This window comes from Callithrix jacchus, chromosome 2, assembly GCF_049354715.1.
Source record: "Callithrix jacchus isolate 240 chromosome 2, calJac240_pri, whole genome shotgun sequence".
NCBI lineage: Eukaryota > Metazoa > Chordata > Mammalia > Primates > Cebidae > Callithrix > Callithrix jacchus.
In genome coordinates, this window is record NC_133503.1 from 53670687 (window position 1) to 53683330 (window position 12644).

Sequence of the window (12644 nt, forward strand, 5' to 3'; positions counted from 1 at the left end):
GAAATATCTGCAGAGGGTGAGCTGCAAACTGGAAAACTCCGGTCCCTTCTAAGGGCAGCCACTACCCAGCTCTCCGTTATTGTATCCTCGTGGGCCCATCAGCCCTGTGTGACCAGGTCTTGCAATTTGGCCAGAGGAGCTGGAAATCCAGACCTGCATGTAAACATCCCAATGTTTAAGTTTCTCAAAGACATTCTTAACAGCATGTGACCTGGAGTTTTTTCACCTAAAGTAGAGCCTTGCTATTTAAAGTTGGTCCACCATCTGGGCACTTGTTGGAAATGCAGAATCTCACAGCCCCTCCTGCCAGCAGTCTACTGAATCAGAATCTGCATAGTAGCACATTCCCTAGGGATACTACAGCTTGAGAAGCCAGGGCAGTATGGCTGCATGTTACTGGTGGAGATCCCCAAGGCCTACCGGATGATGCCGCTCACCTGGCCTCACAGTGCTGGAGAAGAGCAAAGGCAAATCTCGAGTTCAGGCCTCCCATTTCAAACCTATCTCCAGTGCCACTTTACCACAGCGTTGTCCTCAGCAGAATGAAAATGGAAAAGTACAATGAATATCTGTCTTTATCATGAGTACCATAGAAGTAATACATCTTAGCTCTAAAATTTTAACCCTCGCAGAAATGTTTAAAGTACAGATCCTCCCCTTCCCACATCCTCCTCTCCCATTCCACTCCCCTGTAAGGAGTGTGGAGGGTGGCTTTTTTTTTTTTTTTTTTTAGATAGAATTTTGCTCTGTCCCCAAGCTGTAGTGCAGTGGCGTGATCTCAGCTCACTGCACCCTCCGCCTCCCAGGTTCAAGCAATTCTGCCTCAACCTCTAGTGTAGCTGGGACTACAGTTGGGCAACGCCCAGCTAATTTTTGCATCTTTAGTAGAGATAGGGTTTCACCACGTTGGCCAGAATGATCTCAATCTCTTGACCTCGCGATCTGCATGGCTTTTCATGAGATATTTGGGAGGACAGGGAGTCCTGGTTCTCACCAAGGAGCTCACAGAACTAGTGCTGGAGTGTAGCTGAAGGACACCATCGTTTACAGGTCCCTGAGTTGCTTTTGAAAGCAAAGGCAGTTCCAGTTTTCATACCATGTTTCTTAGCATAAGCAGTTGCTTCACCTCCTCTGCCATCCTCCCATTCTTTTATACGATATCTAACCACGAGGGCCTGCCTGCTGTCTCCAAACTCCTCACACACTGAAGGGCAAAGGGGTGCTTTGTCCCATGCTTCCCAAACCTGACTGACCCCTTGCTGAAGTAAACATCCCTTGAGGATCCACAGATACTAATTTAATGGAAAGGTGGAGATGACCCCACATGTTAAATGCTATTAGAACAGAAGTTTCACTAGGAACCTGACACCCTTTTTTTTCTTTTCAAATTAGAGCTTTAGGATATCGAAAATCAGATCCTCTGAGGTCCAGTGTTTTTGAAAGTGTGGCACTTACCACCTTCTATCCCCATCAGAACCCCCTATGCACTCTGTTGCAGTGCCACTTCCTGGGACCCCATTCCAGATCCTCAGAATGAAAAGCTCAGGGGCTAAGTCTCAGTAATAAAATTTCTCCAGATAAGAGTTAAGCTCAATAAAGTTGAGGAGCATCAGTTTGGTCCAGAGGTTTCCGAATCCCAGTGCAGAGATGAACAGCTTCGGTATCATCTGGTCAAGCTGGACATGGTGGCTCAGCCTGTAATCCCAACACTTTGGGAGGCCAAGGTGAGTAGATCACCTGAGGTCAGGAGTTCAAGACCAGCCTGACCAACATGGAGAAACACCATCTCTACTAAAAATACAAAAATTAGCTGGGTGTGGGGGTGCATGCCTGTAATCCCAGCTACTCAGGAGGCAGGAGAATCGCTTGAACTGGGAAGTGGAGGTTGCGGTGAGCCAAGATTGTGCCTTTGCATTCCAGCCTGAGCAACAAGAGTGAAACTCTGTGTCAAAAAAAAAAAAAAATGCTAGTTAAAAGTTCCCCTTGAGATCTCTTTCATGAGAATCTTGTCAAGTGAAGCCCAGAAAACTATGTTTTTATAAAATTATCTTGGAGGCTGGGTGCAGTGTCTCACACCTGTAATGCCAGCAATTTGGGAGGCCGGATCACTTGAGGTCAAGTGTTTGAGACCAGCCTGGCCAACATGGCGAAACCCTGTCTCTACTAAAAATACAAAAATAAAAAAAAATTAGCTGGATATGGTGGCACGTGCCTGTAATCCCAGCTACTAGGGAGACTGAGGCAGAAGAATCACTTGAATCTGGGAGGCGGAGGTTGCAGTGAGCTGAGATTGCATCACTGCACCCCAGCCTGGGTGACAGAGCAAGACTCTATCTCAAAAAAAAATCCTCTTGGAAATTTATTTGCACATCCAGGCTTAGGAACCACTGAGTCACCCCCTAAGGCCTTGGTCAAGAAAGTATTACAGCTATGTTATGTTCAGCACCAAACAGCTCAGAAGTGTCAGAGTCTGAGCAAACAGAGTGACATGCACAGCCACAAAGACACTGTTAAAGATAAATAATTCAAGTGGATGATCTTCATTCCGCATAAAACCAGAATGAAAATAACCCACCATTCTAGCCCAAGCTGACAAGGAGGAGGACACCGTATTTACACAGCACTGGGACTGAGTATTCTATCTACTCAGCAGTTTTTTTGTCTACAAAGATCTTCCACATTCAGGAATCAAATACAGAGCACATGCCAGACAGACAATGGCTAATAGTTTTACATGCATTAATTAATTTAGTCTCACTGCAATCATATAAAGTAGGAACTATGAACTCCAATTTATACAGGTGTAAATACAGTCTCAGAAAAGGTCAGGAACTCACCCAAGTAACAGTGTGAGCTAAAGAGCTAAAGGCACTCCCAGGATGGATCCTCAAGGCTTGTCTGGCTCCAGGGATACCGCTGTCAACCCCACTGCCAAAGAACTCAGAATGCCAAGCTCTGAAGCAGTGCGGCCACAGCAGTTACCCTTGTCCCAGTCAACTGGATTTACTAAACTTTAATGAGGGATTCTGAGAAATCACTAGGACTCTAGTTAAGAAATTTAATAGGGTTTAATGGAGGTTAACAAGGTACATCCAACCTTCTAGCCAGGTTTTAACTTACCGGAGGTGAACAGAGATTAACAAGCCCAGGAGGTGTAAAGGCACCTGCATGATTTAATGGGGTTAATGAAACTGTCAGAGGTTGGCTGAGGGACAGAACTGGAGCATGCTGCTGTTAACAGTCAATCTGGTTGAGGTCAACAGGCATTTATTAAACAGCTAAAGCCTGCCCTGTTCTGCCCTGGGTACCACAGGGGCACCAAGTAAAAAAAAGACAATATAGCAACCATGGTTGGTCCTGGTTGGTGATTTTGGAGTAAATTTGACTTTCTTCTTTGTGCTTTCTTTGTATCATCTAAACTGGTTATAATGAGCACGAATCAGTTTTACCATAACTGTAAAATAACAAAGCATTTTTAAGTGCCCTCAAAGCACTTACTACCTGCTTGCATAGTTTACAGTACATATTCCTGAGACATACAGAAAATAGAGAAACGACAATGCAATCTTAAATTTGGAAGCACTTGTGTTGTACAGCGCTGTCATCCATCACTGCTGTCGGTTTTTGTCACACACTATGAAACAGTGATATACAAAGTCACCACTGGTAGTGGAAAAGCCAAAGAAAATCCTCATCTTCTGCCTCCCAAATTGGTACCGTTTTTTCATTGAGCCCTTACAATGTGACAGGCCCAATGGTAAGCACTGTACTTGCCTTGACAACCCTCTGAGATGAGTACTATTATCATTCCCATTTTACAAATGAAGAACTCGTTTAAAGGGGTGAAATGGCTTGCCCAATGTCACCAGAAAGTGGTGGGGATGAGTCCAGCAGTTTCCAGGGTCCACAATTTGGGGCTGCCTACTAATTGAGTAAGATAGTATTTCACGAGAGCATTGTTTAGAACAGTGAAGAAGGAAACAACCTATATATTAACTAATAGGAGACTGGTTTTGAAAGCATTATATATATATGTATGTCATAGTTGTAAAATATTTAATGACATAGATATGCATATCAGCTTAGACATACTGTATATGTAAACATATGTATACAGAGTATCTGTATACATGCTATATGGAATAGGTATCTGTATAGATATATTTACATGTATAGTATACATGTATATTTATACACATATATCTGCAACTATGACCATATATAATTTTTCTGTTGAGACAGGGTCTCACTTTGTCACCAGATAGTTGGAGTACAGCAGTGCGATCTTAGCTCCCTGTGGCCTTGACCTCCCAGGCTGAAGCGATCCTTCTGTCTCAGCCCCCAGGGTAGCTGGGACTACAGGCCTGCACCACCACGCCTGGCTGATCTTTTGTAGCGACAGGGTTTCACCATATAGTTGCCCAGGCTGGTCTCAAACTCCTGAGCTCAAGCAATCTGCCAGCCTTGGCCTCCCAAAGAGCCCAGATTACTGGCATGAGCTACCATGCCCAGCCCTGCTATGACCATATTTATAGGTAAGTCAAAGCGTCTACTTGCTAACTCCATGTATAGCCACACTCTATCTATATGATTCAGAGTAAGAGGAAAATACCAAGGAAAAGGCATTCTGAAAAGCAGGGAGCTTCCCAGAAGAGGAAGCGCCTAAGCAAGTCCTTAAAGGCAACAGGTTTGAAGAGATGAGAGTGAAAGGAAGTCCAGGCTGATGTGACTCTGAATGAGGAGCAGAACGCCTCATTCTGGAATGAGGACATTGAACTTTGGAGTCACCAAACCTGCTATTTTTTTTAAAAGAATCCCATCAATGAAATATGGTCAAAAGAATATTTGAGTATCTGCTGTGGCCAGGTGCCAAAGGAAATGGACTCTGTCCTCCAGGAGCTGAGAATTTCAGAGGAGCTAAGACTCAGACAGGAGTGGGAAGTAGTTCTTATACTGCTAAAATTATAGTATCTGTGATGAAAGCTTGGAGCCCTGTGCCAACCCTACTTCTGAGGAAGGAGCAGTGCATAATGGGCTCTTGAAGTCTTAGAGAAGCCAATGAGGCTTAGCAAATGTAATGAGCTTAATTAAGCTAAGACAGCTAAATGAGACTTCCTGAGGGCTCATAGCCACCAGCAAGATTGGCCTCTGTTAAGTGAGCAGTGGGAGGGCACCTGTGCCCAACCAGAGCCTCTCCTGCCTAAGTGATGGGGGATGCAGGAGTAGACCAGGCTTCACGGGGAGCCGTCCAGTCAGCTGTGCTGGGACAGGTTCAGCAGAGCTCAGACTTAGCCACATCCACCAGCAACTGCCAGAAAGTGAAACTGTATATCTAATGAAACATACTGAAGCCCAAAGAATGAGGACTGAGGGAATCAATTACTGACAAGACCACAGCCTGCCTACTGGGGTTTATCTAAACTAGATGAAGTTAAACTTGGCTGAGTCCATTTAAACAGTTCCAAGGAGGCACCTTCATCTTCAACGAAGGGTGTTCTCTTTCTGGTTGCTAATATCATTTTCAAACATATGCTATTCATATTTATATCAAGGAATATTTCCAAAGCTGGATATGAAAAGATGGTGAGAATGGCACAGCTACAGAAATATAGCTATTATTTGTAAGTACTTACTGAGAAATAGACACTGTGCTAGGGTCTTTATATATGATCCTAATCCTCACTCAGACCTGCAAAGAAGCTATTCTCATTGCTAGTTTTCAGATGGGAAAACTGCAGCTTGGAGAAGTCAGGTAACTTACCTAGGCTCTCACAGTGAACTGGGATTTGAACCTATATCAGTCTCATTCCCCCATGCACCATGCAACCTGCACCACAGAGAGAAGTGGAATATTGACCATGCTGGGGAGATGGAAGAGTGGTAAAAGCTGTTGGAAGAACTCAGGATCCCAGCAACCTGGGTATTTAGTGCAGTGGGAAACTGCCCTCTGTGTTTCATTAGCCCAGTGTACTGGTGGCAGAAATATTTGGAGTTATTAAGAGAGGATTATGTTTTGTTAGTGGCTTCTATTCAAAGGGACAGGAAAAAAAGTGTGGGGCATTTTAGGCTTCATATAGTAAGGAAACACAGACCCCTGTCCCTAAGGTACCTTTAGGGAAGAAGGCCTCAGAGATCTTGGGTTGCAAAACCCCAGCGTCCCTCAGGAGTTAGCCTCACACCCAGGACTCCTGGTTCTGTGAACTTGCTGAGCCCCTTCTCTGCACCCCTGAACTGCCAGAGGAAGTTAAAGAAAGGGAGTCCTATGGCTCGGGGCTCACCTTGCAATCTAGGATCCTGTCTGGTTTCTGTATACCAGGAGTGCAGAGGAGGGAGTATGGCCACCAGGTGGCGCCCTTTCCTCAATCGGTGGCAGCCCCCGGCCACTGGGGAAGCTTCTAGGGGAATGTTCTGTCGCCTATAAAGACGCTTTATTTGGTGAAAACTTTGATTCATACCATTGTAAAAATCCTAGAGAGTCCATGCAGAAAGGGACTTAGATCTGGTCCCACTTCCTTGTTTTTCAGAGTCCAGTGGGGGCAAGGAAATACCCAAAGTAACACAGCAAACTGAACCTCCTCTTGGCTTCTGGGGCTAGTGCTTTTCCTGCCGCACCAGCTTTTCTTGCACTTCTAGCCACAGCTCCCACGCCTCATGGGTCTCAGTGGGCCCGGAAGGGCCACGCTGTCTTCCCCTTCCCTGGCATGCTCTGTTGTTTACGAAGCTAGCAGGCCCAGCAGCTCAGCCTGAACCACCACAGCAGCAAGAACAGCAGCTCTTGTTTACCACCTGCCTACTCCAGGCCAGGTTGAGCTTCCCAATCATCATCTAATTTACTGGATCCTCAAAACGCCTCTGGAAGCAACTCTGCCTTCCGTTTTTTTGTTGTTGTTGTTTTTTTTTTTAAGAATATATTTGAGATGGAGTCTTGCTCTGTCACCCAGGCTGGAGTGCAGCCAAGTGAGCTTGGCTCACTGCAACCTCCGTCTCCCAGGTTCAGGCGATTCTCCTGCCTCAGCCTCCTGAGTAGCTGGGATTACAGGCGTAGGCCACCGTGCCCAGCAAATTTTTGTATTTTTTTAGTAGAGACAGGTTTTTGTCATGTTGGCCAAGCTGGTCTCGAACCCCTGAACTTGTGATCTGCCGGCCTTGGACTCCCAAAGTGCTGGGATTACAAGGATGAGCCACCGTGCTCAGCCTTCAAAACATTTTCAAAGACCTTTTCCCACTTGAGCATGAGAAGAGTTCTGTTGGGAGGAGGAAGGATATTGTTAGCCCATCTTAGAGATTAGAAAACTGGGGCACAAGGAGATGACTGGCTCAAGGTCACCTGACTCATAGTAGACTTGGAACTGGAATTGGAGTGCCCAAAAGGCACTCCACGTCTTACTGCCCAGCTACAGGCCCCCTATGTCTCTAGGAGTCATGGAACTCAGTGACTGGAAGGGCAGGTTTTCAAGTCAGATGCATCTAGGTCTGTAGCCAGCCCTGCCATTTAATAGTTATGTGCCTGGGCCGGGCTCTATGGCTCAGGCCTGTAATCCCAGCACTTTGGGAGGCCGAGGTGGGAGGATCACTTAAGGTCAGGAGTTTGAGACCAGCCTGGCCAACATCGTGAAACCCCATCTCTACCAATAATACAAAAACTAGCCAGGCATGGTGGTGCACACCTATAATTCTAGCTACTAGGGAGGCTGAGGCGGAAGAATCACTTGAACCCAGGAGGCAGAGGTTGCAGTGAGTCAAGATGGCACCACTGCCCTCCAGTCTGGGCAACAGAGCGAGACTCTGTCTAAATAAAATTTTAAAAATTAAATTAAATTTAAAAAAGATTATGTGCCTGAATAAATAACTCACCCTCAGTGCCTGTTAGGAGAAAGAAATGAACCCATGTATGTTGAGCACTGCTGCCTAGTACACTGTAAATGCTCAGGTAAAAATGTGGTTATTTATTGATATGATTAACACACTCCATGTTTAATATTCCCGCTACATGGGCCTTTAGACCTGTATTGTCCAATGTGGCAGCCACTTGTCATGCATGACTGCGAAATTCTTGAAATGTGATCCAAACTGAGATATGCTTGAAGTATAAAATGCTTAAAATAAAATCATATAAAATAGTCCCTGGTTGTCCAGGCTTGGTCGCTCATGCCTGTAATCCCAGCACTTTGGGAGGCCAAGGTGGGTGGATCACCTGAGGTCAGGAGTTCGAGACCAGCCTGGCCAACATGGTAAAACCCTGTCTCTACTAAAAATACAAAAAGTTAGCCAGGTGTAGTGGTGGGCACCTGTAATCCCTGCTACTCAGGAGGCTGAGGCAGGAGTCTCACTTGAACCTGGGAGGCAGAGGTTGCAGTGAGCCGAGATCGCACCACTGCACTGCAACCCTGGGCAACAACAGTGAAACACCATCTCAAAAAAAAAAAAGTCCCTGGTTTTGAAGGCTTAGTATGAAAAAAAGAATGTAAAGTATCTTACTAATAATTTGTAGATGGATTCATGTTGAAATTATATTTTCTATATGTTAAGTTAAACAAAATATATTATTAAAAATAATTTCACCTGTTTCTTTTCACATTTTTATTGTGGCTACTAGAAAATGTTTAATTACCCACGTGACTCACACAGCTCGCATGATATTTCTACTGTACAGTGCTGCCTAAAACAGTTTCTGAAATTCAATGGCTACCAGCCTGCCTACTCCTTGGGTTACCTTAATGATGTGGACTATAAGGGCTTTGAATCTGGAATCCGCGCACTGGCTATGTGTCCTTGAGAACATCACTGAAATCTTCTGCATCTGTTGGAAATATGCCCTGCATCTCCAAAGCCAGCAAACAAACCAAAATAAACCCTCAGCATCTCACAAGACTGTTGTGAGGATTAAATAAAATAATAAAAATAGCTCTACCATGGGCAACACACTAAGTGCTTTGCACGCCTTATCTCTTTCCATCCTCACAGACCCCAGGAAGTTTGAGCAATGATTGCTTTCATTTTGTAGATAAGAAAACTGAGGTTGAGAAATGTTCAGTAACTTGGGCAGGGGCTCCTGGCCCCTGTGTTGTTCTGTCCCCTCCACTAGAAGTAGAAGGTATTAAGTAAACAAAGGGAAAACAAGAGTACAACTTCTCTGAGACCCTGGGCAAGTCCCTCTCCTTTGTGAGCCTCAGTGTCTCTTTCTGTAAATCAGGGAAATGCTTGGATGGTGGGTAGAGACCTTTGAGGTTTCAGTGTTATGGAGTGCGTTCACATCTCAGTGAACAGAAGCCTTCCAGGACTCCTCTGAAGTCCGATGCCTTCCATTGTCCATTTTGTGGGGATAAATGTGCATTTCTGTTTGTTTTAATAACATTTGTAGGAGCTTTATATAGTGTCTATGTCTGCTTACATTAGACGCTGTGTATTATAGTTAAGAGTCTTTCACAATTTCCCATATAAACCTAGTTTTTTATGAGTTTGGGAGAGCTCAGCTGTAAAAACTCTCTCAACTAAAAAAATTTTGTTTCTAACAAATTGGGTTTAAATCAGGAGGCTGGTTTCAGACACTTTAGAACGTGCATATTTTTTCTTCTCAGTCACTCTTAATTTAAAATGAGACTGGCTGATTTCTTAGTTTCGTTTCTTTTGTAAAGATTTAGCAAGACTATAAGCGTAACCGCTGGTTGCGTAGAGAGAAAGTATCCAGTGCCTTTTCCCTAAGAACGCTGGGTTTGAGGCATGCCTTCTAATCCAGACTGAGCCTTTGACTGGCTGTGTGACCCTGAGCTCGTCACATCAACTCTCCTGGGTTTGCTTGTCCCCCATCTGTCCATGGGGAGCGTTATTCCTGCCTTGGCTGTCTTCCAGATTATGGGGAGGAAAATGTGCCTATAGAAGTGGAAGTACCTGGGTAGGGTAAATGTGCCATGGGAACACCAGAGGCTACTGCAAAGAATAACATGCTGAATTCTTCACCAGGAGAAAGTGGATTCCTGGAATCAGAATATTACAGACAGGAAAGCACCTTGAGCCCACTCTCTTCCTCATATTATAGATGGGATCCACTCAGAGCCCTGATAGGGGAAGAGGGTTCCAGAAGAATGCTGGAATTAGAATCCCAGATCCTTTCACATAACTCCTTCCTTCTTTTTTTCTCTACCTTGCTTTGGGAACTAAGGAAGATCAGACTGAGAGAAGCTGTATTTGGGCACATATATGTGTGTATACACACACACACACACACACTCCCTGGAGGTGCTCTGAGATGTAGGGAAAACCAGGTCTCTGGAGGCGCTCTGAGATGTAGGGAAAACCAGGTCTCTGGAGGCAGCCATGCTTGCGCTTTGATACAAGTCCAATCTGCCATCCATGTGACCTTGAACAAAATTCTTCACCTCTCTGAGCCTCAGCTGCCTCGGTATTGACCTCACAGAACCCTGCGAGGCTTATATGAAATAATGCACGCTAAGAGTTTAAATACTTTGTTTTCCAAATGTTAGCCATTATTATTTCATTCATCAATAGACTTTAAATGTAAGAAAAAAGACTGTATTTGGTGTGTACAAGGAATAATAAACTCTTCAAGACAAATATTTTCTGTTGTATGTTAATTGATCAGAATTAGGACCTTATTCATTAAATTTATACCTACAGTGCCTAGCACATGGTGGGCACACAATAAATACATGTTAAATAAATGGTGTATTGAAAGTATACTGTCAACAGAAAAAATTAGAAGGCAATTGCAGCTTAATTTTTTATTACAAAAGTAATAGTTATTATAAGACATTTAAGAAAAATATGGCTAAGCAAGAGGAAAGAGGAAAAGTTAAAATTACCCTTATTCCCACAAGGCAGAGGTAAAGGTGTGAAGGTTTTCATGTATATTCTTCTAATTTTTCTCCACGAATAATATTTATTTATTTTTACATAAAGAGGGTCACAATGGACAGTGTTTAGTGTAACATGGGAGGAGATTTTCCCACTTAATGTATCATGAACAATTTCCATGTCAATTGCCACATGTTTTCTAATGGCTGAGTTGTGACCCACTGTACTGATGGCTTTATTGAGCCAGTGCTGTTTTCCTGTGTTTCACTTTTTAATAGAATAGTCCTATAGTTAACATTTTGTAACATCAATGTTTCCTTGCAATAAACTCGGAATTTACTTTTAATTGGTCATCATTCTATTTTTCCCATTTTAAAAAAAGACGTATTTAATTCAAAAATAATAATGACCCTGCTTCTGCCACAGCTGATTTGGGGTGTCTGACAAACCTCGTTGAAACCTGGGCAGAGAAGTAAAGGTCAAGCTCTAAAGATGTTTTCAAAGAGAGGAGGGCTACGGATGGGGTGGGAGCCTGGAGAGCTGGGTGGCAGCGTGAAGGGCTGGACCCCGAGTCTGCAGACCCTCGGCCCAGAATGGTTTGTGAAACCTGGGGCAGCTTGGAGACGTTTTCTAGAGTCCGCTTTTCCAGCTGTGCCGCAGGAGCTGGGGATGTAGCGTAGGTAGGCGTGGGAGGCCGCTGGAGTCAGGCGTGCGGACAGTGGGAGACTGTCCAGTGACCCCTCAATGGGCACCGGCTCCGTCTCAGCTCCCAGGTTCAGGGTCTGGGATTGGGGCTGGACGTTTCTGAGATTGAGTTTAGGGCTCCAAGGCTCTCCTCCTGGGGCCAGGAGGATTGGGTTTTCTGAATAGGCCTGGCTATGCCAGATCTGGCTGTGGTAGCCGCGGACAGGTGCCCCTCAGCACCCCCTCTTCTTTCCCTGACTATGAGAAAGCAAGACGCGGGTGTGCATTCTTTCCGTGCCTAGGATACTTCACGGTGCTAAAAATAGTCCCGGGGGCTGGGACCTGTGTATAGCCAGCAGTCTGTGTGTGAGCGAAGCTGGAGACCTGGGTTCGAATCCAGATAAACTTCCCTCCGTGCTGTGGGGCTTGGATCGGCTCACTCCCCGAATCTGTTTCTCTAAGCTAGCCGGAATTTCTTTCTTTCTTTCTTCTTTTCTTTTCTTTTTTTTTTTTTTTAGGCGGTGTTTCGCTGTTGTTACCCAGACTGGAGTGCAATGGCAAGATCTCGGCTCACGGCAACCTCCGCCTACTGGGTTCAAGCAATTCTCCTGCGTCAGCCTCCCAAGTAGCTGGGACTACAGGCGCACACCACCATGCCCAGCTAATTTTTGTATTTTTAGTAGAGACGGGGTTTCACCTTGTTGACCAGGATGGTCTCGAACTCTTGACCTTGTGATCCACCAGCCTCGGCCTCCCATAGTGCTGGGATTATAGGCGTGAGCCACCACACTCGGCCACTCGCCGGAATTTCTAAACGGACTCCCAGAAAGAAACGGAAAGAAAGAAGGAAAAGAAAAAAAAAAAAAAAAAAAAAAAAACAAGAGAAAAAGAAACTGATTTTTCTCTCTGCTCCTCCCAAGGGGCCCTGGGGCCTCGGGCGGAGTACCGAAGCCGGGGAAGGGGTGCGTCGGACAGGCTCATTACGGCCAAGTGTTGCCCTAGTTAAATCGCGGGCCTGTTTGATCTGGTGGCGGGTGGCGAGAGGGAAAAAAGAAAAAAGTAGGGGGCGAGAGTAGAGGGAGAAGGTCACACCTTCCCCACTGTTTCCTAGCTCCCATAAAACACCTTTTATTAACTCCTTCGCGTCC